Genomic DNA, 26,991 nt, shown 5'->3' with positions numbered 1-26,991 from the left:
AGGAGTAAGCTTCTGATTCAATAGAAAATGATGGATATTTAAAAATATATTCAGTAAAAACTATTTGCTGCAAGGCAACATTAAAAATAATGGGGCAATTGGAAAATACTTGCTATGATAATAAGATTTCAGGAAGCATTGTGACATCTGTGGTGACTTAATAGGTATGAGTTAATGAGTCTGGCCACAGAGAAGGTGATGATTTCTTTCTGGGCACTGCACCTGTGTGGATATGGATATAGCTCCTCCTAGGTACATAATGATGCTTGTTTTGCTTATACAGAACAAGAAAGTTGAGTTTTAATCACCTGTGGATAGTGTGAGAATGTGCCTGAATTTAATATACTAAATTTACTGTTTCCTATAGAAACAGACATTTCAGAAAAGAAATACCAACTAATTTCTGATGAGGTAGGTAGAATAAACAGGCAAGAGTGAAAAAATTGCTTGCACTTGAGTCCCAGTCCATATTCCCCATGTTCTAGTCATGTGTTTTTCGAAATTGGCCTGATGTTCTTAGCCTCTATGACTTTTTACTTTATTCCCTTTCCAGAATACCATTAATGAATCAGCATTGAATCATGAAATACAAGAATTAGTTCTAATTGACATTAGCCTATGAAGTCCTGTATGCTAACTCAGTTTACACTCCAGAAAGTGTATCGTAGTAAGACTTAATCTCTTCCTACTATTGACAAGCATCATCCCTTTCTCTCTTCCTCCATTTGTGCAGAATTTTTATTTTATTCCTACTAAATGCTTAGGCATCGTTAAGTCCTAGTAGGCCAAAGAACAGTGTGCCATTCCTGCCCTCTGGTGGTTGAAAGAAACATTGCAAGCAAGTGATAAAGCTGTGTGCTATGAATCTTACCAGCCCTGGTAACATTTGTTTCTTTTATTTCCACATCATATATTGGTTTACTGATTTATCAAGCCGGTAATGGGCATCTTCTTTATGACAGGCTTCATCAGGTCTTGGTGTGGTAACATCATGGCCTGTGGTAGCAATAGTTAACATAGTTGAGGTCTTACAAATGGAATTCCAAAAAGCATGCTTTCAGTATGTCTAAATCTGACTTTTGGGTTTTTGTGCTTAGATTATGAAGTGTTTTTCTTATCTACGTGTAACATTTCTAGGCCTGCTGAGCCTCAGATTGGTTGTACATGGGGTGGATTAGAAATGATGAAGTATTGTGTTTTAGTTCTCTTGCTCCCTAACAGTTTACCTCAAAACCTAGCAGCTTACAACAAACATTTAATATCAGAGTTTCTGTGAGTCAGGAATTATGGAAGTAATTTTGCTGGGTGGTTCTGGCTCAGAGTCTTTTAAGAGATTGCAGTCAGGATGTTGGTCAGGGTTGTAGTCATCTGAAGGTTTCACTGGGGCTGGAGGACCTGGTTGGCTTTACCCAGTGATTTGATTGAAGAGAGCAAGAGGGAAGCCTCAGTGTTTTCGGTGGCCTATCCTTAGAAGTCAAGCTTTTGTCATTTCTGCAATATCCTGTTGTATGTAACAATCAGGTGTTATTTCTTGGGCAAAGGGTCTATGTAAGGGCCGGAGTACCAAGAGGTTGAGAATCACCTGGGGCCACCACATCTTGTAGCCCTGTAGTCAATGACTTGAGGCCTGCATGGAGAAGATACAAGTAAATCTTCAAATGGAAGTATTTTAGAGTGAAATATGGGGTTGAAAAATCAGAACAGCTCATTGTCACTTCAATTTTCATACTTCATTCTCCTAGGAGAATGTTGCTAAGTACTCAAGTGTTCCCATGCTGATACTTTTAAATGGAGCATTTAGGAATACGGGAAAAGAGTGGTAACAAATGAGTTTTATGAGAACATACTTATATGAACGTGAGACTGGAACATTTCAGTTTTTTTTAATGTGATCTATTTCAATTTATATTTCTGTGCCATTCAGTAGTGAGAAGTATTTCTGCAAAGAGAATGCTTAGTGATGGCTGACCAAGTTTCATAGAAACTAATGCTTGTTTTTCAAAGATTTCTTTGCCAAATTACTTGTATATTTTAATTTGAGCAGCAGCACACCATTCTGGGTCTACAGCCTGTCAGAACTCTGCTAGTCTCATCAATGTCATGATGAAAAATGAGAATAATTGACTGTATTATTGATAAGGAGAATGTGGCCACTTCATGATATGCAGGCTTAATCATTGCTAGGTCATTAAGATCAGAAATGAACAGAACTTGAGAACTGTTTAAACCAGAATTTTAGTATTAAGAACATAAGGACTTTGAAGTAAAATTAGTAAGGAAAATTAACGTTGTTACTCGTCCCTGCTGCCTTCCCCCCAAGTTATTTTCCTGTTCTGTTTTCTGTCTTAATACATTTTTTCATAAATAACATCTGTTTTCGGGTTAGTATGTTCACTTAAAAAATATAATAATGATACTTTCAGTATTGTGAATGTATAAGAAGAATATAAACAATTTAAAATATTAAAATTGTACATCTGTTTTTCATCTAATCATTTCAGTACTATTTTAGGGACAAACCATATTAGAAATGATGTTCCTGGCTCTGCAGTTTCATTGATGCTTCCGGTAATAGCCAACCTAGAATAAATGTTTCCATGGAATAACTATCTAACAGCCTGTAATGCTTGTTTATCTTCAGGGTCTTATTTTGCTAATTTGACTTACAAAATTAATATATTTATAAGTTTGTAATCCTGAAAGGCAAATGGATAGATTTATGATATATGTTGAGATTATTTTCTTTAGAACATATTTCATTGATTATATTTTCTTGTAAGTTTATTCATTTCATATTTTATCTTGTGATTATTTGTTTACATTTATAATTTATATATCAAGGCATGATGTAATATTAGTGGTGAGATAAATTTAAAAGAAAGTCCTTTCCCTGAACAAATATTTATTGGGCTTCTATTAATATACCAAAGCTTCTTGTGGCTTCTGGGGTTAGTGTTGCACAAAATAGGCGCTGTCACTGAATTTTTGAAGCTGTAAGCGCAGAAGAGAGAGAGATGGACAATAGACTAATAACCACAGAGGTAAATTATATTTTTAAGTACTTAAGCTGAGACCTGACAGATAAGTAGTGGGAGTTAGTTTGCTGGGAGGAAACCTTATAAGTTATAAAGATTCACAGGATCTGGGATGCCTGGGTGGCTCAGCAGTTTGGCGCCTGCCTTCCGCCCAGGGCGTGATCCTGAAGACCCGGGATCGAGTCCCACATCCGGCTCCCTGCATGGAGCCTGCGTCTCTCTCTCTGCCTGTGTCTCTGCCTCTCTCTCTCTCTCATTAATAAATAAATAAAATCTTTAAAAAAATAAATAAAGATTCACAGGATCTGAAGGCAGCTGGATTCCCTGGAGAAGTAAGGGACGTTGGGAGCCTCCCCATCTGCATCTGGAGACAGGTCCAGGGACCACACTGCAAGGACTTACAGCCCGATTAAGGTCTTAGCACTTTATTTCAGAAACTGAAAGTTTTAAATAGAGTGACATTTTGTATACTACTCTGCTGAGTGGAGAATTAAATGATGCAAGACTTAGAATAGAAAAAGAAGAATAGTTAAATAGCTATTGCATTTATCCAAATGAGAAAAGGTGTTGCATGAATTACGGGAATTGTCAGCAGAGATACAGGAAAGTAGACTAATTGGAGAGAGATTTTGGAGATCCACACATACAGATTTGTTGGATTATAGGGGAAGAATAATTTCCAGCTTTGTGACTTTGGCAGCTGGTTTGGAAGTTCCATATTTTGAAATGAGAAAAAATGGTTTATTCTTTTTGGAGGGTGGGGTAAGGTGGGGAGTGAGGAAGAGTTTTGGATTGAAGGATGGAAAGGTCAAGAGATTCGGTTCTTAGTAGGGGAAGTTTAAATGGTTGTGGGAAAATCCAAGTAGAGAGATTTCAGGCACGCAGTTGAGTATACTAGTCTGGAACTCAGAGTGGGCTAGAAAAAGAAATTTGGCAAATGCCAACATTTTCTGCAATTTAGGCCAATGAACAGACTGGAGTGCAAGTTCTTAGGTCTTGTTTAGACCAATGATAGGATGAGGATGACATAACTGTGCTAAAATTTTATTGACCTAAAAACAACTGCTTTTTGAATAATTTAAAAAAAAATCGGATGTTGCTTAGAAGAACTTTGGAAAATGCCAGAACTTTTTTTCATTAGACTTTTTGTGATTTAATACTCTTCTCCTTTGCTTGATCTCATTCTAGAGGAATTTGATTACTTGCTTTTCTCTGCTTCTCAAAAGACATCAATCCATTTCCTTATTAAATGTTGAGGTCTGGTTACAGCATGTTGATTCCCCATTTTCCTCTTTGTAGCTTGTTTTTTAGAAGTTATTAATCAGCTGAGTCTTAGTATCATTTTTCCCATAGCTTCTCTTAAGCTTCATTGTGCCTTTTTGGTAGAAAGAAGACTGTCAGTGCACAACAGAATCATTACCCTGACCATTTTTGCTTATCCTGACTCATTTTGGAGTAATCCCGACATCTTCTTAATTAGACAGTTCAAAGAAATGTTTAGCTCTATTTATTAGTATTATATTTTCAGTGGTAGAAATACTGGTTTAAAGCTAGGAACACTTTCTTACAGTTAACAATGCCTTTCTCTTAAAGCATTATAAATAAGTAAATTAATTATCACTTGATTGGATAATTTTTGTTTAATTTTCCAAAGTCTTTTTAAAAATATTTGTTCATTGGGCACCTGAGTGGCTCAGGTCATGATCTCGGGGTCCTGGGATCAAGCCCTGAGTCATTGGCCTCCTTGCTTGGCAGGGAGTCTGCTTGTCCCTCTCCCTCCGCCCCTCCCCCTGCTTGCTCTCTCTTTCTCTTACATAAATAAATAAGATCTTTAAAAAATATAGTTGTACATTTATCAGTTTAGTGCAAAGCCTGTGCTAGACACTACAAAAGCGAGAACTGGAGGTAATTCTTGGACTCAGGATACTTCTGTTTCTACAGGCTTTGTCATAAAACCATTGAACTTTACTGCCTATAAATCACAACAATCTGAGAGTCCACCTAGTGGAAAATATATTGTTTCTGAGCATTATAGAGTACCAACCCTATAAGCCCAGTGTATCTAATTATTTCCAACATGTTGGAGAAGTGAATATGATTCATTTAGTTAGAAATTTCAGTAATCTGAGTGTTATTTCAAGTTCCCCATATGATCTTCCTTTTATTATTTGCCTCACTCTTGAGTCAACCACTAACTGTGTTTTAAAAGAGGTATCCCCAAGGAGAAGAGACTTTCCTATTTTCAAAATGGGCAGGACTGAGATTAGGAAAAAAACCAACTAGGTCAGAGCCAATTTCCACAGAGATTTAAAAATCTCAATGTGAAAACAAAATGAGCTGTGAAGCCCAGGTGTTTAGCAGGCGGGCAGAAGAGAAGTCAGAAGAAAGGGATGGGTAAGAACTGGGAACGTGGTGACTCATCCGTAATTGCTAAGGATGTTACCATTGGTATTTAATGTCACTGATTTTCAACTTTTTTGACCATGATCCACAGTAAGAAATACCTATTATTTCATGATGTATTGTTCACATACAAATACTTTTTTTATATAAAATTGAAATGAAAAAATACTTTCCCCATACTACTTGTATCTCCTCTTCTGTTTCATGATTTGAAGTGCTGGTAGAAAGCATCCCATTAACTGCATGTCATTAGCCTCTAATGGATTAGACCAGAGTTTACAAATATTGCCCTGTGCAATAGTGAGATTTACATGGGCACCGATGTGGTGAAGTCAGGATTGTTTTTTTGCTTATAACTGTTATTATGAGTCATGTGCATCTATGGAGAAATTAAACTATCTTTATATCCTGGCACAAAGCTTTCCACACAGCAAGCATTGAGTTAACATTGAATGCTTTTGAACAAACAGCAAGCAGTCATCACTGCTATGCAGCCTAATTGCTTCTTGGTAATATCGGTCTTGTCCCCTGAACTCATCTTATTGCAAGACAGGAGATATTTGTTTATCAACTGCAGCTGCCATGAACCATAATATTCATTAAGTTATACAAAATAAGCTAAACTGTAATCTAATCCAGTAAGGAGGATCCACTGTGTCCTCAAATCTTCCCAAACTTACTACAGTAATCATTTCTTATTATTCATGTTTGCTGTGGCGCAAGAATTCTGGAGCTGCTTGCTTAGGGTGTCTTGGGCAGTTCTGGCTTAGGGTGTCTTATATGGTTTTAGTTCCATATTGGCTGGAGTTCAGTCTCTGAAATTTTGAAAGGTTCAGCTGGAGGATCACATGGCCGGCAAGATGGGGCTGCCTATTGGTTTCTCTCCATGTGGGCCTCTCCACAGGGTTCCGTGCCCTCATGACCTGGCACCTGGCTTTGTCCAGGAAACCAAGGCAGAAGCAGCAGTGAAGGGTACTGCGAGGGTGTTGAATACCAGGAGATGAGGATCCTTGGGGGATATCTTAGAAACTAGCTACCATAACATAAACAGGTATCTTTATTAATGATTGCCTTGAATTTTTAACGAAGGAAAAAGTAAACATGTTTTTTTTATTTTTTATTATTTTTTTATTTTTTAAGATTTTATTTTATTTATTCATCAGAGACACAGAGCAAGAGGGAAAGGCAGAGACACAGGCAGAGGAGAAGCAGGCTCCATGCAGGGAGCCGAAGTGGGACTCAATACCGGGTCTCCAGGATCACGCCCTGGGCTGCAGGCGGCGCTAAACCGCTGTGCCACTGGGGCTGCCTTTGTTTTATTTTTGAATTTTGTAAAGCATTTGTAGAGAAGTATTGACATTTCTACTTCTCACAGGAATTTGGAGAGAATTTAAAGGTATAAAAATGATAAATTTCAGAAAATGAGATTCTTGATGAAGTACAGAATTATGAAAAATTAGATAAATACTGGGAAGACCCTAGATGAAATTATTAAGAATAGAAAATAATTTGCTCTCAGTAAAATTGGAGAATACTAATCATTAACAAGTAAAATAACCTTTTAGACCCAATTGGGCAGAGACATGTGTTACTACACCTTTAAAGAGAAGATACATAGAAGATTGTCATAACATTCCACTTACTTTAGATTAGGATTTGGCAACAGGGGCCTGTGGACCAAATCCATCATGCTGTCTGGTTTTTTTTTTTTTTTTTTTTTTTGCTGTCTGGTTTTATAAATAAAATTTTATTAGAACACAGCCACATTCATCTGTTTCCATATTTCTGTGACTGCTTTCTATTGTGATAGCAGAAGCAATAGTTTTGTGACAAAGACTGTGCTCAAAGCCTAAAATACTTACTGTCCTCTGAAGGATAAGTTTATTGACCCCCTGCTCTAAATTTTACACTTAAATACAAGATTAGGCTTTGGAGTGTTGATTCAGATCCATAAATCTAAGGACAATAGCATGTAAGTGAACTTTTAAACATTAAAGAGGGTGCAGTGTTAACAGTGTTTTTAATTTTTTTTTAGAAGAAAAGTCTTATTAACTAGAAGAGGGAGGGACAGACTATTGTAAGATTCACAAGAATAATGCTTCATTAAGCAAGACTTTGCTTATTAAGAAAATTCATGAGCTTTGAATAGGGCCCATGTGAGAACAGGTGAAGCCAGCATTTGAAAAGCAAATGTGAATATTATGTTGACTGAATTAGGTTATTGTGAAAAACCAATTTAAACATTTTAATATATTTCTGACTTCAAATTAGAAGTTAGGGATTTTTTAATTTACTTTGAAATCTGTTATGGTTTATGATTAGAGTTTTGCCCCCAACCTTTTTTTTTTTTTTTAACATGGAAGTACAGTCTTGAGAACATGCCCATGAGTAATTTCATTTCCTATCCTTCTACTGTGGAATGACTTGAGATAAAGGCACTTGCCAGCCTTAATGATATGCTGCAGACAAATTGAAAAGTGAAATTTCCAAATAATTAGCACAAAGTTTAGGGCTCAGGGCTATATGAGGAAGAACAAGGAAGTAGGCACTCCTGTGCAGGTGGACAAGGAAATCCTAGGTGAAATATGTTTCTAATAGTACCACCAGCATATGTTGTCCTACCGGGTTGACTTTGTGCTCATTGTTAAAACCTACTTTTCTAAATGAGTGAGCAGAATTTATACCAGAGTATAATATTATGGTTAAGATATAAGACGGGATGCCTGGGTGGCTCAGCGGATGAGCACCTGCCCCTGGCTCAGGGCATGATCCTCCGTCTCAGGATCAAGTCCCAGTTCAGGCTTCCTGCCTGGAGCCTGGTTCTCCATCTGCTTACGTCTCTTCCTTTCTCTCTCTGGGTCTTTCCTGAATAAATAAGTAAAATCTTTTTTTAAAAAAAAGATTATAAGATACAGTATCAAGAGGAAAAGATTTAGAAGTGAAGTTTTTTTTGCATTTTAATTTTAGAAAATAGCAGTAGCTACCATTGATTGGGCACTCACACTATTTCAGGCTTTGTGCTAGGTGCATTTCAAAAATTGGCTCGTTTAATGCTCTCAGTAAGTCCATAGGGTAAAAAATAGTGTTTTATCCTCACTCACCACATGAGTAAACTGAATGTTGGAGAGTTTAACTTGCCCAAATTCAGTAACAGGAGGACTAGGACTTGAATCTGGGGACATCTCACTCCAGATGTCTCCACATCACACTGCCAGCCCATAAATCTGTCATCTTGTTCTCAGCTCCTATTATTTTCCTCCCATTTTCTTTTCCCTCCTTCCCACCCCTTCTTCCGTTTTCCATTTCCTTTCCTTTTTTTTTAACTGTTAATTACATAACTAATACATAGTACTAAAACAGTTTAGCACAAAATGGTATAAAGTAAAAAAATGAAAGTAGCCTTTATCCATACCGTTAACATTTATTATTCTCCTACCCGCTTCCTTTACCCAAGATAATATACATATATCATAGATACTTTCCATGACAGGACACACTGTTCTTTATGCCTTACTATTTTTACCAGCTGCACGACATGTTCCACAGTACAGAAGTTAATTTATGCAGCCATTCCTATTGATTATTCTCTTGACTTTTGGCATCTTGTTTTCTCTTTCTGCTGTTTATATAACTTGGCCTAATGAGCATCTGGTGTTTGCCTTGCATACACTAATTGAGATGACTGAAGTTTATCAATTTAGATAATTTTTTAAAAGCAGTGGTTATGTTCTTCCCACGACTTTAATGATGTTTTGAGTCTAATTTCTTGAATGGGATTTTGTTTGTATCATGAGAGCTTGTGACCCTTTCTTAAACTCCTTAAGAATTCTTTTTCTTTTCTCAGTTTTCAGCAGATTATAATTTATATGTCAGTGATCATTTAAAAAATTTTAGGGATGAGCTATCTCAATCAAAATTTTTAAATTACCACATAATAAATGACTTAAGTTGATTCTTCATAGGTCATTAGACTGTAAATCTTATATATGGTTATAAATGTGTAATAAAAAAAATTTGGACCATGAATTATCAAAAAGTGTTTTTTCCAAAAGAACGTTAAGATATCTAACCTAATTCCTGGTGTCATTTTTGTAACTTATTTGAATAAAGCACACAATTCTATGATCGTTGTTGATGTATTGGCAAATTATGCTTTTCATACAGCAGCAATGCTTATTTTGGAAGGCATTATTATTTTGGAAAACTAACTTTTCTAAAATGCCTTAGTACAGAGTATCTACTTGTATATAGTAGTAGTATTTATGAAATAAAGGAAGGGATGGATGGATAGATGGGTAGGAGAGAGGAAGGAGACAAAAAATTGAGGAAGTTGTCTATTTGTTAGTGCAGCAATGTTAATGGTTATAGAACTGTAAAGAATGAACGTTACACCTTATCTAGCTAACAAGAGTGTTTAACAAAGCAAGAAGAAAACCTACCCGTTTGCCCTCTGGTTTTAGATGAATATGAATAGAAGGGAGACACTATGTGGCAGAGTAGATAGAGCAGAGTAGAAAGAACGTGGATTCTTTCATTCAGTTTCCGAGCAGCACAACCCTGGATAGTTTCTGTCGTGTTCACCTGTCCTTATATATACTGTGTATAGTAAAACCTATCTGACTGTTCTTGTGCAAACAAAAGATCAGTCATATAATATCACAATACCTGGAATGATTCTCAACAAATGGTAGTTGGTGTCATGTTGCTGCGGAAGCTGCTGTTCTGGCTTAGGAGTTTTTAGCTTCTGTTCTGTCTGTGATTTTGTTTTCTTTTTTTTTTTTTTTTTTTCTTTTTCTTTTTCTTTATTTTTAGAAAATCATGGAGTAGTGATTTTGGGTTGGTTTATAATTAATGGAGTGAGAAAATAAGCAGAATGGGCTTTTTGGATGCCAGAATTGATTGATGATATTGACTAAAAAATTTTAAATCCTCTTTTGTTGGCTGCAATCAATCAAGAATTTAGTAAAGTTCTGAGAGCCAACTTGTCTTATTACCTTTAGAAATGAATATACCCCTTGCCAAATGTACCTCCTTCCCTGCCCTTCTGCAGAGATAGTCCTCTTCTCTACTGTTGCTCTTTCAACATTAAGAACATTAAGAAAAAAAAGAACATTAAGAACCTCTTCATTCTGATCTTACCTTCTTGGCTACATTTCAGTATAGTTACTCCTTAACACCTTTTCCCACTTGGCTTCTATGCCATCATGTACTTCTGGGTTTCTTACTGCTTTTCTGCTACTCTTTTACAAGCTCTTTTTCTTTTGCTGTAGCCATTCTGGTCTCTCTTCCATTCTTCAAATATGCCAGTGAAATTTACTTTGGAAGATCTTACTTATTACTGCCTCAGGGCCTTGACTCTGACCATTCCCTCTGCCTGGCTTTTTGCTCACATCTCATCTTTTGATTGAGGCTTACTGTAACCCACATTATCATAGCCACATCTCTGACTTTTTTCTTTTTTCCATAGTATTTACCCCTTTTGTCATGCTACATGGATTACTCATTTATTATGTTTATCATCTCTGATAGAGTATAAGTTCCATGAGGGCAAGGATCTGGATTTTGTGTTTGTCGTGTTTTTTTCTTTTTTTTTCCCCCTCAGATACACCAAACACCTAGCATAAGGCCCTACTACACATAGTAGGCACGGTTGATTGATGAAAGCATAGCATCTATCCTGTGTTATCTTCTAGGTCACCTCATTGACTTCCAAGGCTCTTTGCACACCACATACCAGTCTTCCATAAATCTACATCTTGCACCTAGACCTTTTTCCAAGTCTGTACTCACTGATCTCTCTGCATAGACATAATCAGAAAAACAAAAAACCTTCCAGGATCCTTAATTACTCTCTTCACCCTTCCTCCTTCCTCTCCAATCTCTTAGTAGGCCCGGTTGACTCGTCTTCTTTGCAAAAAGTATCCCACATGAATCTGCCTCTGTCCTCCCTCATCCAGACAGTAGCAGCAGCTACATGACCCATTTCAATCCATTCTCCATATGGTAGCCAGAGGCATCTTCTTAGAATGTAAAGCTGCAAAAGAGATCATACCACACAGCCTTCCAGTGGCTTTCTGTAGCATTTAGAATATTTTCCAAAGTCCCTTTTCTGGTTTATAAATCGAACACTAATTGACCCGCTGCCTCTCAGACCTCATCTCTTAATTGTTTTCCCCTCACTGCACCACACTGTGCTCACAGAAGCCTTCCTTTTCTTCAGATATGCTGCCAGTAAAGCCCTTATTAGACTAACAGCCATTGTTCAAGCTGGCGCTTCAATGCTGCATCTTCAGGACTTCTCCTGACCGGACTATTCACCCAGTCACTCAGCCCTTTTCCACCATCTTACATATTATTGTTCGCTAAATCTACTCCCGTATGAGAATGTAAGCTCTGTGAGAGGTTTGTACCTTTGTACACCCATATCCCTAATTAATATGTACCACAATGTCTGTTAAAGTTAATACTTGATAAATATTTGTGGGCTGAATGAGTAAATAAAAGGAACACATTGTTTTTTATGTTATAAATTTCTATTATAATAATGATTGTATTTTAACTAACTGATTAAGAATATCCTCAAGTAGAATGGGAAAAATAGGACTATTCTGATGTTGGGGAAGGAGCATTAAGAAATGCTGCTCTGGGGCAGCCCCGGTGGCTCAGCTGTTTGGCACTGCCTTCAGCCCTGGGCATGATCCTGGAGACCTGGGATCGAGTCCCACATCGGGCTCCCTGCATGGAGCCTGCTTCTCCCTCTGCCTGTGTCTCTGCCTCTTTCTCTCTCTCTCTCTCTGTCTCATGAATAAATAAATAAGAATCTTAAAAAAAAAAAAAAAAAAGAAATGCTGCTTTGTCTCTTAATAGAAAACAGGAAATAGTCCTGCCCCACCCTCATTTTCTCTTTTCATGTACACAGTGCGATATTTTAAAAATACTCTTATGTCTTTATTCAGAATCAAAATTGTTTTGTGTTTGCTTTTGTTTTTCTAGTAAAGCACGAAAGATTGTCTTATAGTCTAAGCATTGTCTATCGCAAGAGACCATTTGAATGCCAAAATCATGTATAATTAGGTCTGTACATTATCTGGCCACATGCAAAGTAGGTGCTAAGGGCTTATCACTGCAGTAAAAGTCACAAGGATATTTAAGTTTATTTTACGAAATAGGTTTTAAAATTTATGGGGTTTTTTTAAGATAAATTATTATGGAAAATGTATGCCTTTGCCCAAGATTCTTTTTTTTTTCTTTTTTAAGATTTTATTTATTTATTCGAGAGAGAGGCAGAGAGAGAAGCAGGCTCCATACAGGAAGCCCGATTTGAGACCCGATCCCAGGGCTTCAGAGTCACACCCTGCACTGAAGGCAGACGCTTAACCACTGGACCACCCAGGCGTCGCTGCCCAAGATTCTTGCAAATATATGCTCCAGATTTTGTAGGGACTCTTTCAGTTATTTTTTCTTTGTCATTGTACACTTCCTGGGACTCACTTTCTTGCTATATATATTTGAAAAGAATTCCTAATTTCATTATATTAAGATGGAGTATTTTTAAAAAGGAAAATGTTTCCACTTTTTTAAATACCATCAGAAGATCTCTGAGAAAGCAGGAAACAGTAAATAGGAATCTTTTACCAACGAGTTGTATAGTGTCAGTACTTCATTATTCTGTGTCTGTCTCTCCCCGTGTATCAATGAGTGGCTCTTTGCCAGAGGAACTGCACAATCGTATAGAGAGCTTCTTCATAATGACTGGCCCCACCTTGATCAGATTGAAAGATTTCTGGACTCTGAATGTGTGTGCCTAAGTTGTTTCTCAGCCACACAGGTGATTCTGTTGTGAACTATGCTAAAAATCCAAAATGACAGCAAATTGCAGTCAAAGGCTCATGTACACTTCCGTTCTCCCTCCTCCCGTTCCCTCTCTTGTGGTTCAGGATCCAGTGAATGGCAAGTATGTTTAGTCATGGCGAGATCCATCCATCCTCCTGTGTCTATGTGCAGTATAATGCTCCAGAACTGTGTACAGTCTTCAGAGGTTACTCACTTGTCAATAGAAATGGATTCTATCTTTTGTCAAATTTTTACAAATTCATTCATTCTTATCAGAGTAGCCTTTGGGGGAAACATTTTATCAAATATTGTAGGTAGAGAAAGGATAAGCAAGTAAATTAAAGAATGAGTGGCAGGAGATAAAGATTTAAAAAAAAAATAGGACCTCTAATTAAGATCAAAGGTAAATGTAATTACAAGATGACCTCAATTTTAAATCAGAATGCTAAAGTCGAATGTAGAAGAGAGAGGAAATTCAGGTTAAAGACCTATTAAGTGATATGGAAGCATTCAAAACGTGAGTTAAAAAATGTGCATGCTGTGCCAGTGTGCTGGAATTAATGTCTCTTTTTACCTATTTTTGCATCTGCCTGTCATTCCAAAGTTATCTCCTTCATTCAGCTGTTTAGCACATGACCCTGGCTCCTCCATTATCCAGGGTGTAAAGCACTTCTTGCCTTCTGCTTCCAGATTCTGTGCTCCCTGAATATTATCTTGCGTTTTCTCTTTTCTCTCTTCCCAGTTTGGACAGCCTACACTTCTTCCTGTGATTCACACCATACCACAAGTTCTCCAGTCCCCACGCCACTTCTTAGTCCTCTCATGCCCTATTTCTCTGCCCCCTACCTGGCTGTTTTCCTCTTCCCTGTTTCTTTCTGGTCCCGATCCTCAGTGTTCATTTACAGCATTTCAAAAAGGTCACCCTCTCCCAGAATCTTCTTTAAATTTTCCTCATCAGAACGCTTTCTCTCATCCCTCTAAACCCCCCAGCGCAGCAAAACATCTATCTCTCTTTTGCTGTGATCATCTTGGATTAGCGACACGTACTCCTTTTGCCTTATCATCTATAAGCTCTTTTGAAAACAGAGATCGCCCTCCTTGTTTTTGTTTCCACTGTGCATTGCCTTGCACCATGTCTCATATATAACATGTGCTCAATAAATATTTATAAATCAGAAGTAGATTTGTTTGTTTTCAGTGAAGAACTTTCCTTTCTCCTTCAGAGGTCATAGTTTTCTAGAAACTCTTTTTAACAGAATCCTTACCCTGCCACATACTGTACACAGAATTTATTAGACATAGCAGTACATAAAACATATGCATTTTGACACTTTTTGTTTGATATATTGTATGACTCTTGGTATTTGCTTTTATTCTGTGCTTCTGCTTTTCCTGGGCTTTTTCTTTAGGGAGAGAGTGCTTATGTACCATACATTGCCCACAGACCTTGCAATTAAACCTACCTAACACTCACTGGCAGTAGATGAGTTGCTTTGATAGAATGCTAAAGAAAATGATGTATTGGTAGCTTTCTTTGAACTTTACACTTTTTTTTTTAAAGGTGTTGGAATTAGGTAGGTGTGGTTCCATAAACAGTTCTCATGTTCTTTTTTAACATTTTATTTTTTATGACTTCTCTAAACCTCTTAATGATCTTGTCTTACCATCTATGAGGGGCCTTATCTTATTGAATTTGTCTGTTTCTTATGCCTTCTTATTTTCCCAGGTCTTCCAGATTAATTTGGGGTCAAGAGGGAAGGGGGAAGTAAGGCTACTGTTCATAAAATGAGACATTTGTGTGTGGGTTAGTTAGGTATTTAATGATGGGGAAATGTAGAAGTAACCAAGAATGGTTGTGAAGAAAGGACAATCATAAATTAGTATATGGACCCAGTTAAAGATGGTGTAGCCCCACTCTGCCTGTGGTTTGCTATTCTAGGCTTGGTGTGTCAACTGTATGAACACTTCCAATTTTTGCCCAAGGTGAAAATGGAAGTGGATTCATAAGAATTGTCTGCTGGTTTTTGGTGGGGCTGTATCTGCTGTGCTAGATTTTTTTTTTTTTCCCCTGAAAGATTTAAATGGGCATCGGGAGCTTCTTGACCATATTTCCATCATGCAAAACTATATATGCCTTTGCAGCAGCTTGCTCAGCATACCAGGCAAATTAGCTATTTGATTGCATAAGCATTCATATGTAAACCATTTTATTGATTGTGTGTGTGTGTAGCATTTTGTAAAAGTTCTTGAAAATGCAGAAACAATTATTAATCCTTTTTATATTTTTATCAAAATTTTGCTGAGGTCTGTTATTATATAAGCATATAATCTATTATATAACGTATAATCTATAGATGAGAAAAATCCTTACTGATATATTTTCAAGAAAGCAGACATATTTAATAAAGATACCGAACATTTTAGTTTATTGATGCTTACTAATATTTCCAAAGGAAAAGTTAAAATACTAATAGTTTGTAGATTGTTTTATTTGTTGAATAGCAGAGATACAGAATAAAAGGTTAAAAAGTAAAATATGAAATGTTTGCCTAATTTATCAGTGGTCACATTTACTTTTTGGGGGGGTCATACCTGCATGCCTTGATATTTCCAGTATTTTGGGGAAATACCTATGTTGACATAGTTAGTGAAATATTGAAACCTAAGAATTTTTTTTAAGTATAAAAATAATTATTTCCAGGCACATCAAGTTAAATGAACCACAAAAATCATGAAGTCAGAAACAAAATCAATTATCATTTGGTGGTTCTGTTTAGTTTATTGCAGTTAATGATCTTCGATTGAATTTGCAGCTCTCTGAGTTTGTTTGGAAGTAGGCCATCACATGCTGAGATGAAATACCAAGTCATTTAAATTAGATACTGAGCATGCTCATATGAAGTACTTACTCTTGGAGACTGCAGTGAGGTTCAGTTTTCTTCTAGTGGGAAGAGCAGGAAAGAGCTCACCACTGTGTGCCCTTTGTCATGATTCTGTCAGAGGGCATGTAATTTTGTCTTTGGAAACCAGGAACCTGAGACAAAAAGAAGAATGCAGGTTTTTAGCAAAAGACTATTTGGTGAGTTAACTAGCTGTTTTATTCTATTTTATAATTCCTAGCAAGGCTGTTTCTTCTATCTGCTGCTTATTTTGTAGTAAGCTGAAGCTTTATGTAGCAAGTAACTTAGCTGAGATTAGGAGAAATTTGTTTCTGCCATCCAAATCTCACTCCTATGAAATATTTTCAGTACATTTCTGAGGTGACAAGTTCATAAATTGCTATGATGATACTCCTTCGTGTTCTCCACAAATTTCATTCGCTTACTGGTGCTGAATAATGCTGGCAGAATTGTGTGCTAAGGGAGCTCAGGATTTGTCTGTTTGAACAGTTTAGCATTTAGTTCTTGTATTTTTATGAAATTATAATTTTTGCTTTCATATTTTTACACTTCATCTTAAAAAGTAGTGGTAAGACTCATTTAGCATAAAAAAGCAAGAATTCTTGAAAAAATGAGAGGATATGTTATACTATATGTACATACTGTTATATAGATGATTCAAAAATCAGTTGACTTTATAATTGGTCATTTACAGTACTCGAAAATAGAATGAAATTGACAACACTTTGTGAAATATGCTGCAGTTACTCAATATTCATATTTAGAATCCATTCTGTTTTTAGTTATTGAAGTAGCTATGGAAGTGTTTGGAGTATAATAATAGTTTAGCCGTTTTAAGCTCTTTTTACTTCTCTTGAGCTCATATTATGGTGATTGCTAGGAAGTGTACTGTGGTTGTTTTTGTTATCCAAGTGTTCATGTTCTACCATGAAATTAAAGAGGGAAGTTTTGTGCATTTTTTCCATGTTGCGTTCTTATAATATCAAACAATATTTGAAGTCTATAAATTATTATTTCATAATGAACATGATTTTGATTTATATTTATTGTTGATAAACTTGGCAGCCAAACCTTCAGGGTATTCTGGAAATTAAAATTGCATACTCTACATGAGAGAAATCATTATAGTTCATAAAGATTTGAAGAAAAGGCATAGAATTACCAAATTTATTTCCTTGGGGGAAGATCATATTTATTAGTAAATGTCAGTAAAGTAGGGAATTTGAGGTATAGAAGGTGTTTTAAAGAGTTCTAGAAAAACAATGTGGTGGGGTAGGAGGAATAGGAAGAGAATACTAAAGGCTTAGTGCCTTCAAATGCCAAGCAATTATGTGATGCTTTCCTGAAATAGCTTTATTTTGTGAGCTGCCCCCACTATGCCATTTTCCAGGATTGGCACATGTGAAGGAGGTGGGTGTATACTTAAGGTTGTATATTCGTGAAAAGGGAGGGTTAGCAGTTAGAGATGAGGACTAAGTGATAATACTCAAGAAATCTGTTCCACTTATACATACTGACTCACTTGTGTGACCTTGGGCAGCATGCACACAGTTATTTCCACTTATTTTTAGTATAGTACTTAACCGTGGTAATAATAGATTCATTTAAGATTTCTAATGTAATAAGATTATTTCCTGGACTATTGCAAAGATGCATAAGGGCTGTAAGTCATTCACAGATAGTTACTGTGGTAAAAAAACAAACAAGTGTTGCTTTTACAGAATCCTATCAAGTGTTTTCTTTTTTAATTAAAAATATCTCGGGGATGCCTGGCTGGATCAGTCAGTGGAGCATGCAGCTCTTGATCTCAGGTTTTTAAGTTCGAGCCCCATGTTAGGTGTAAAGACTACTTCAAAATAATAAATATCTTTTAAAAAAATATTTTGAGTGTATAAAAATAAAAATGTAGAAGTTCTCTGTGGTCTTTGAAACTAATTTGCTAATACCTATTTAGTCTGTGAATAACCATGAAATTTTCATGGTAGGATTATACTTTATACTATTTTCTCTTACATATTTAGTCCCATTTGCCTCTAATCATAGATCTTCAATAAAAAAATAAATAGAAAAAATAATAAATCGATAATCAATTGAAGTCTGTTAAAGAAAAATATGGAGAAGGGTGCCTGAGTGATTCAGTTGGTTAAGTGTCTGCCTTTGGATCAGGTCATGATCCCAGGGTCCTGGGATCGGGCCCCACATCAGTCTCTTCTCAGTATGAAGCCTGCTCCTCCCTTTCCTTCCTACTCATATTCTCTCACTACCTCTCTCAGATAAATAAATAAAAATCTTTTTTAAAAAAGAAAAAAATATGGAGAAATACTGGGAAAGTGAAAGGAGGGAAATATGAAAGGAATGATTGACTACAAGGATTTCTTTGCCAGGTTTTGAAGATGAAGCACATCACATACCTGTATATTTTGTTCATTTCTAAATCATTAAGTTCGTCTACTCATTTAACTTAACATTTACCAATTAAGGATAATTTAGTTCCCTAACATTTATGAAGTTCAGTAGTGCTTAAAGATCCCAAGTGGTTTTAACTGAAAATGAGTTCTGTGGTCAAGTAAGTTTGAGGAATGATGGACCATGAGTGCTTGTTTATAGCAGAATTTCTTGCCTTTAATTCCTTTTCAGAACTTTATTCAGAGAACTTAATTTTCTCTGAAATATGGTTAAATTTTGAAAAGAAAAAACAATATATGATATGAAAAAACAGTATATGAACATTTAGCACACATTTAAATAATTCTGAGTATGAACCATTATCTTTGAAATACATGGATAAGTGAAAGAATTATGGGTTTCCTTAGGTCTTCCAGAATATTATCTCAGTTCTTTTCTCATTTTACATTTAGAAGGACAATCTTAGAAATACAGTGTAAATGGAATATAAGAGGTATGATTAGACTTGGGGATAGTACTAGAGACATAAGCTAAAATTACATTTTTGAAAGCCCTGAACATTAAAGTATAAGCAGTAAACACTGTGAGGGATTGGCGGGGGGTGGGGGGGGGCAATATAACCAAGTAAACATTTTGATAATTTTCATAAGTTTTCATCCATTTTCTTAAAGTTACTCATATAGAGAGACCAATTAAATTTTTTAAATATAGTTCGTAATGGGAAATAAGTAGTATTTGTAATCCCATGGCCTGGGTTCTAATCTAGTTTTGCCACTTGTGACTGTAGGCAAGTACCTTCTTTTTTCCATTCTGTGTTTTCAATAGTAAACATAAACATCAATGTTTTTCTTTTAGATTATGAGTATTTAATTTTACATAAAGAACCTAGCATGATGTCACTCAACAGTGTTCAATAAATGTTTGTCTCCTTAATTTCCCTTTGAAACAATTTTTTCTGTATTAAAATTTTTTCAAAATATTACTTATCCTATTTTAAATACTAACCTCGCAGAAATATACCTTATAAATATAATATTTATAAATTATAATATACTTGGAATCTCTTTATATAACTTTTTTCTTCTTTTTTTAGTTGACGCCATGCCTAGCGTGGAGCCAATGTGGGCTTCAGCTCACAACCCTGAGATCAAGAGTTGGACATTTAACCCACCAAGCCACCCAGGCACCTCTGTAACTTGTTTTTATTTTTTATTTTTTTATTTTTTATTTTTAAATGAGTATTTCATTCTTTTTTTTAAATTTATTTACGATAGTCACAGAGAGAGAGAGAGAGAGAGAGGTATAGACACAGGCAGAGGGAGAAGCAGGCTCCATGCACCGGGAGCCCGATGTGGGATTCAATCCTGGGTCTCCAGGATCTTGCCCCGGGCCAAAGGCAGGCGCCAAACCGCTGCGCCACCCAGGGATCCCTGTAACTTGTTTTTAAAACCAGAATGTAGGGGCACCTGGATGGCTCTGTGGGTTAAGCGTCCGACTCTTGGTTTCAGCTCAGCTCATTATCTCAGGGTCATGAGATCTAGCTCTGTGTGGGGAGCTCTGCTTAGGATTCTCTCTGTCCACTGCCCCCTACTCTGTGCTCTAAACCAATCAATCAATAAAAACAATGTATACATGATAAAATGTTGAAAAAGTCTTATTTTTATAAGAGTAATTGCTAAATACCCATTTGTTTCAGCTGTGTTTGGTCTGGTAGACAAAGTGATGAATATTTAGTCTAAAGAAATACCTCAAATTTGTTCTTATTACTGTACAAAACATGTTATTATAAATAAAATCACATTTAGTGAAATATAAACTCTTTAGTGGAAACCCAGCAGTGCCTGGCACAGAATTGGAACTCCCTAAATGTATATTGAATTAAATTTTTTCATGTTTTTCAACCCATATGAATTCCACTATTTTAGAGCTTATATTTTCTGTTTCTGTGTCCTGTTTCTGTGAAGATTGCTGTTCTTTTAAAAACAAAACCCTTTCATACTATTATTGTTTAAGAAATACATTAAAATTATTAGACCCCATACCATAATCTTCATAAATGAACTGATAATATGAATTACAACAGGGACTTTTCTTCTTTTAAACTATAAATAATTCTTTGCTGATCCTGATAGAATTTTTTTTTTTATTAGAGATTTTATTTATCTTTTCGTGAGAGACACAGAGAGAGGCAGAGACATAGGCAGAGGGAGAAGCAGGCTCCCCACGGGGAGCCTGATGTGGGACTCAAAGGCAGATGCTCAACCACTGAACCACCCAGGTGCCCCTTGATAGAATTTTATAATTACTTATAGCCCAGAACTCTGGCACTCTGGCTTATCCATTGAAAATTTGGTGAAATCTGGCCTATCTGGTGAATTGTAGCCCTTATGTAGCAAGATTGTTCAGCGTTTAGAGATTGAGTGCATAGTTTGGTGTTGGAAAGATATCTCAAATAGTGTGTCATTGGAGCCATCGCAGTCATATATCAGATTCTCTCTAATGTATTTCTTCTAACAATGGCTTTTTGACAAATTCAAGGTCAGCTAGATGGCTTGATATAAAACTATTTTAATGAGATCTCAGTGTTATCCGTGATTTAAGATAGGTATATCAAAAGTATATATATACGATGACCATTACTTACTTTAACTTGACATAACTTAGCTCTTTAGGCCATTAATAGATGGCCACTAAACAAACACTCAGCAAGTTTATGTGAGTTTAACCTCTGTCTGTAATTTCCTCAGTGTTTTGTTGATGGTGCCCAGATTCCCACTTGATTTCAGATTGTCTTGAACTTGCTTCCACAATCTCTTAGTTGTCACTCCAGACTTACTGGTTCTTTTCTCCTCTAGATTCTTCTCAGCAACCTTTTATCAAGTCCTCTCTTGCATTTATAGCTCAAACATTTAGTCTAGGAATCAGGGTTTGGAGTTTCTGTTCTTTAGTTTGTTTTGCTATTTCTCCACATTATTCCTGGACTCACACATCCAGATCTTTGTCAGCACCTATCCCAGAAGGTCCTTTCAGTAAGACAAATGCGCAGGTTCATTCCTGCCCAATTCATTCTAAACATTTTCGGTTTCTGGGGGGCATCTGATTGGCTCAGTCAGTTAAACATCTGCCCGAGGCTCAGGTCTTGACCTCAGGGCCCTAGAATAAAGCCCTGTGTTGGGGCTTCTGCTCAACAGGGAGTCCGCTTCTCCTTCTCCCTTTGCCCCTCCCCCTGCTTGTGCACACATGCGCCTGCGCACGCATGTTCTCTCTCTCTCAAATAAAATCTTTTTAAAAAAGAAACATTTTCAGTTTCCTGTAACCTAGATTTCCTCAGGTGTCCTGTGCCTGAGTAATAAAACGGATCACAGGTCAGAATAAAAGTTAAAATAATAACAGTGACAGTAACTTTACATCATTTACTCCCTCCCCTGTTAAGCTCAATATTAGAATGTAAACAAGCCCCCTTGGGCGCTGCAGTTCTTAGAATGCCTTTGTTTCCTTTGAGTGACTAACTGTTGGCGGGCTCTTATTGCCAAATTGTCGCAAATTCCCTTCCAGGGGTTAAGCCTTAAAACAGTTTGAATTACAGTTTACTATAATAACTTCAGAATAATTTTTCCTCAGCAACTCCTCAGCTCACTGGCCCTGAAATGGATTAGGTAACTTAAGCTCTTCCCTCAGGGTGTGTTATTTCTTCCCCATTATCCTGAATGCTGCCCAGAAGGTTAAAGAATCGCCATCATTACCTTAGTCTACTGGAGTCTCGAGTCTTCTGCTTTTTCCCTGAAACATGTTAGACCCATATGAAAGTAAAATATCTGTTGGCTGTGCCCCTGGCCCACCCACTTAATTTAAAGATTTTTTGTTTTGATTTTATTTTGAAAAATGGATAGTTTGATTAGTTATCAGCTTAGAGGCTCTTTTTCTGGCACTTCTGTTAAATATGAAACCTGATTAACTTGTGGTTTTTCTTGTTGTAACCTAAAGAGTACACATGTTCTCAGATCCTCATTTATTCTTAGAAGGGAGGGTACACATATTAACAGATATGGGAGCAAGGGACTCCTACCCTAAGCTACTTAAGAACTTCAGATAGGCTGGTTGCTTGCCCCCAGAATCCTCTGCAGATTCAGTATCAGTCTTGTTTTGTCTCTGAGAATAGAGATAGACCAAGTTTCTTATGAAGCTTTAATGTAGAATCAGTATTTTGATAGTTTAGTAAGCCATATTTAGTGTAAAGGACTAGACATTGAATATGCATTGAATATAGAGAGTCTTTCATGAAAAATACATATGTTAATAAAATCCTACAAATATTCTGTGATTTTTATTAAATTTTGAAGTATAAGTCTAAAATCTACTTTGTAAAGATAGAAAACCTCAAACCACAAGTCTAGAGAACAGGATCTATGACTTATTTAATACAGATGGAACTTCTTCCTTAGCCATCATTTTGCATGGACAGTTTCCAACGGAAGAGATTTAGGATTAGGAACCAGGGCCTTCTAGTCTCCTTAATGTCTGGTACATAGCTTGTCTGCTGTCTAGCAGACAAATCTTTGGTTTTGTTCTTTTTTTTTTTCCAGTTGAGATGAACTATGATGGGATTTTTTTTCCTGTCTGTCAGAAAGAATGTTTTGGATATAAGCATAAATTTTCCTTGGAGCTGTATTTTTTCCTTAAGAATAAATCTCTGAAATTACAGCTTAAGTCAATGAGAAAGTATGATTTGTCTACTAAAAGCAATTTTATAAGTATTTCAGAAGCATATCTTTCCTTTGAGGACAAGTTGCTTGTGGCAAGAAAAGGAGAATTGCAGCAGTTAACATCTAGCCGGCAAAATCCATCTGGGAGATGGTAACTTACTCTTAGTAAATAGCACAAAAATCTTTCTGTATAAACAAGTAGAAATTATAGGGCAGAGCATGTGGAGATGGGCAACTTATCAGCATATCTGTTTCCTGGTTAGAGACATCCTCATTTTCACTACCTCTTCTCTACTTCCCTAAGGAGCTAATAAGGAAGCAAGACTTTTTTCATAACCAAAGAGTTGACCTGTTTGTAGATTTTGACAGTGGCATTTGATAGAGTTACTGATGTAATTCTAGACAGAAACATGAAGCTTAGCACATGGGATGCTTTCTAGGACTCAGGGAGACCACATTGTATCCTTTTTTTCTTTTTTAATACTTAAAATTGTAAAATAATATTGTAAAAATATTGTAAAAAGGATATTAAGAATGCCCATATACTCACTGTCCAGCATAAGAAAAAGAGATTGCCAATGCATTTCAAAACTTGTGCGTCAACCATTTATTACTGTATTGCACATTTTGATTACTTTCAGGTAGCTGAGGAGTGATATAATATTAAATATCTAATTCCTCCTTAATGTTATATCTTTTATTTTTTAAAATTTTTATTATTTATTTTTAGTTTTTTAATGTTAGATTTATAGCATATATTTGTAAATAATTTTAAGTGAGAGCAATGCGTTGTCCAGTTTCTCTCTTTTCCTCCTACAACTATTTTGTTATAACAAATTTGAACCTAGGTTGTGTTTTCTTCTGTATGAAAGTGTTAAAGAGTAATTAAAGCTACATGATCTTGATCAAGTTACAAGATGGTAACTTTTAGCAGTATTTGGGGGAGAGTGTCAGGGCTAGGAGAGGATACAGCTGTTGGGAGCAGTTTTTGTACCTAAATCAAGTAGAATATGAATATAAAGATAAGATCGTGAGAGTGCCTCTTGGCTCTTTGTTCTTGGATCTTGTAAGGACTTCCCCCCCTCCGCCGCCCCCAAACACACATACACCCCCAGTGTGTACTGATAATGTCCTATGTATTCCCTGGAACCTGGAAGGTTACCTTATGTGGCAAAGACTTCACAGATATCATTAAGTTAAGGGCCTTGAGATAGGGAGATTGTCCTAGTTCGTGGGGAGAGGATTAAGTACAATTACAAGTGTCCTTAATGGTAGGTAACAGTGGCAAGGGGAGATTTCAGCCACAAGAAGAAAAGGCGCTATGACTCTAGAGGCAGAAATGGAATGATGGGACCAGAAGCCAAGAAATGCCAGCAGCCATCAGATGCTAGAAGAGGCAAGGAACTGATTCTCCTCTAGAGCCTCTTGAGGAATTGTAGTCCTACCAACACCTTGATTTTGATCCATTGAAACTGATTACAGCCTGAATCTCTGGCTTCTGGATCCATTTTGACGGGGTTTTGTTTTTGTTTTAAAGATTTTATTTATTTACTCATGAGAGACACAGAGAAAGAGGCAGAGACATAGGCAGAGGGAGAAGCAGGCTCCCTATGGGGAGCCCAATGCAGGACTCGATCCTAGGACCCCAGGATCACAACTTGAGCCAAAGACAGACGCTTAACCACTGAGCCACCCAGAGGTTCCATGGAACTGTTAAAGAATAAATTTTTGTTGTTTTAAGAACCAAGGCTGTGGTGATTTATTACAGTAGTCATAGGAAACTAATAGAACCCCACAGAGCTGGGTTCATTGGGATCACCCAACCTTCTACATTTGTTGTGTCAGTCCTCACGAGTCTCTGTCAGGCTACACAATTCCTTCTGTCAGACCTATCATACTTAGAGTGTGTGAATAATCTCAGCAGAGAAAGATCTGTACCAGATACCCAGAGTATTGGGAACAGACCTGCTTTGTTCTAAAACTCATTTAAGACAGTTTGCTTACAAATTTGAAAACCACACAGAGGGTGAATAATTAATTTAAATAAAACAAGTAGGAAAGATGAAGCACAGAAAAATAGTAATAGAAAAATAATGAAGTCGGGAGAGACTTCGAATAAATCAGCTTACCTCTACAGACTTTCAATTCTTGATCTGAGGGATCCCTGGGTGGCGCAGCGGTTTGGCGCCTGCCTTTGGCCCAGGGCGCGATCCTGGAGACCCGGGATCGAATCCCACGTCGGGCTCCTGGTGCATGGAGCCTGCTTCTCCCTCTGCCTGTGTCTCTGCCTCTCTCTCTCTCTGTGTGTGACTATCATAAATAAATAAAAATTTAAAAAGAGAGAGAGGAAAAAAAAAATTCTTGATCTGAGAACCAGGCCTAGTATTATGAATCTGTGTGAGTATTAAGTAGAAAAGTATTAAGTGCTGCTCACATTTTAAGTTGTTTTATAATTGTCATTGCCATTTTGTACCCCCTGACCACAGTGTTTGCTAATTGAATTCTCAGAAGAGTTGGAGTTATTTTTTTTGTCTTGATAAATGCAATACAAAACATTTTGCAAATCATATATCTGATAAGAGACTTGTGACTAGAATATATTTTGAAAACTCCTACAAATCAATAATAAAAAGACAAATAACCCAATTTAAAAGTGGACAAAAGATTTGAATAAACACTTTGCCAAAGAAGAAGTACTTGAAAGATGCTAAACATCATTAGCCATCAGAGAAATACAAATCAAATCCATAATGATCTATCATTTCAAACACACTAGGATAACTGTAATCAAAAAGACGGGCAATAGCACATGTTGGCAATGATATGGAAAAATTGCAGCTCTCCTACATTGCTGCTAGGAATGTAAAATGATGCAGCTGCTTTGGAAAACAGTCTGTCAGGTTCCTTAAAGTTAAACATAGAGTTATCAAATGACCAGGCAGTTCCACTCCTGTGTATCTACTCAACAGATTTGCAGACATAAGTACGTGTAAGACATATATGTGAACATTCATAGCAGCATATTTTTCAGTATAGCCAAAAAAGACACAACTCAAATGACAACCAACTCACAGATGGAGAAGTAAAATGCATTCTATCCATACAATGGGATACCGCTTGGTGACAAAAAGAACTAAAGTGCTGATGTGTACTACAATGTGAATGAACCTTAAAAACATTGTGCTAAGTCAAAGAAACCATTCACAAAGGACCACATATTATATGGTTTCACTTATATGAAATATCCAGAATAGGCAAATCCATAGTGACAGAAAATAACAATGGAGGTGGCTAGGGACTAGGGAAGGGAGGTAATGAGGAGTGCCTGCTGATGGGTATAGGTTTTCTTTTTGGGTGATGAAAACGTTTTAAAATCGATTATGAGGGGCTGCCTAAGTGGCTCAATCGGTTCAGCATCTGCCTTCAGCTCAGGTCATGATCTTGGGGTCCGGGGATCCAGCCCTCATTGGGCTTCCTGCTGATCAAGGAGTCTGCTTCTCCCTCTCCCTCTGTGCGTGCACTCTCTTTCTCCTTCTCTCAAATAAATAAATAAATTCATTTAAAAAAATTGATTGTGGGGATGGTTTTACAATCTCCTGAATATACCACAATTGAATTATACACTTTAAATAGTTGAGTTTTATGGTATGTGAATCAAAAAAGCAGTTATTTTTAATACTAGGTTATTATAAAGAAATAGGAAAATACTGA

The 26,991-nt window shown here is 36.6% G+C and overlaps 1 protein-coding gene across 48 annotated transcripts in view; it reads left to right on the top strand.

Annotated features, from left to right (window-relative positions):
- The window catches only part of PLEKHA5 (pleckstrin homology domain containing A5), a 241,574-nt gene that overhangs the window by 67,265 nt on the left and 147,318 nt on the right, over positions 1-26,991 (top strand). For 4 of the 48 annotated variants that reach the window (XM_072765932.1, XM_072765931.1, XM_072765930.1 and 1 more), the window contains exon 1: positions 16,194-16,350. The exons of 40 other annotated variants lie outside the window; for them this stretch is intronic. The gene's annotated coding sequence lies outside the window, so the exon portion shown is untranslated. Of the gene's footprint in view, positions 1-16,161; positions 16,351-26,991 lie in introns of those variants that run through there. 4 more of the 48 variants (XM_072765924.1, XM_072765923.1, XM_072765936.1 and 1 more) reach the window with 3 other exon arrangements.

Source organism: Vulpes vulpes, chromosome 8 (genome assembly GCF_048418805.1).
Source record: "Vulpes vulpes isolate BD-2025 chromosome 8, VulVul3, whole genome shotgun sequence".
NCBI lineage: Eukaryota > Metazoa > Chordata > Mammalia > Carnivora > Canidae > Vulpes > Vulpes vulpes.
This window is presented reverse-complemented; position numbering and strand designations above follow the sequence as displayed.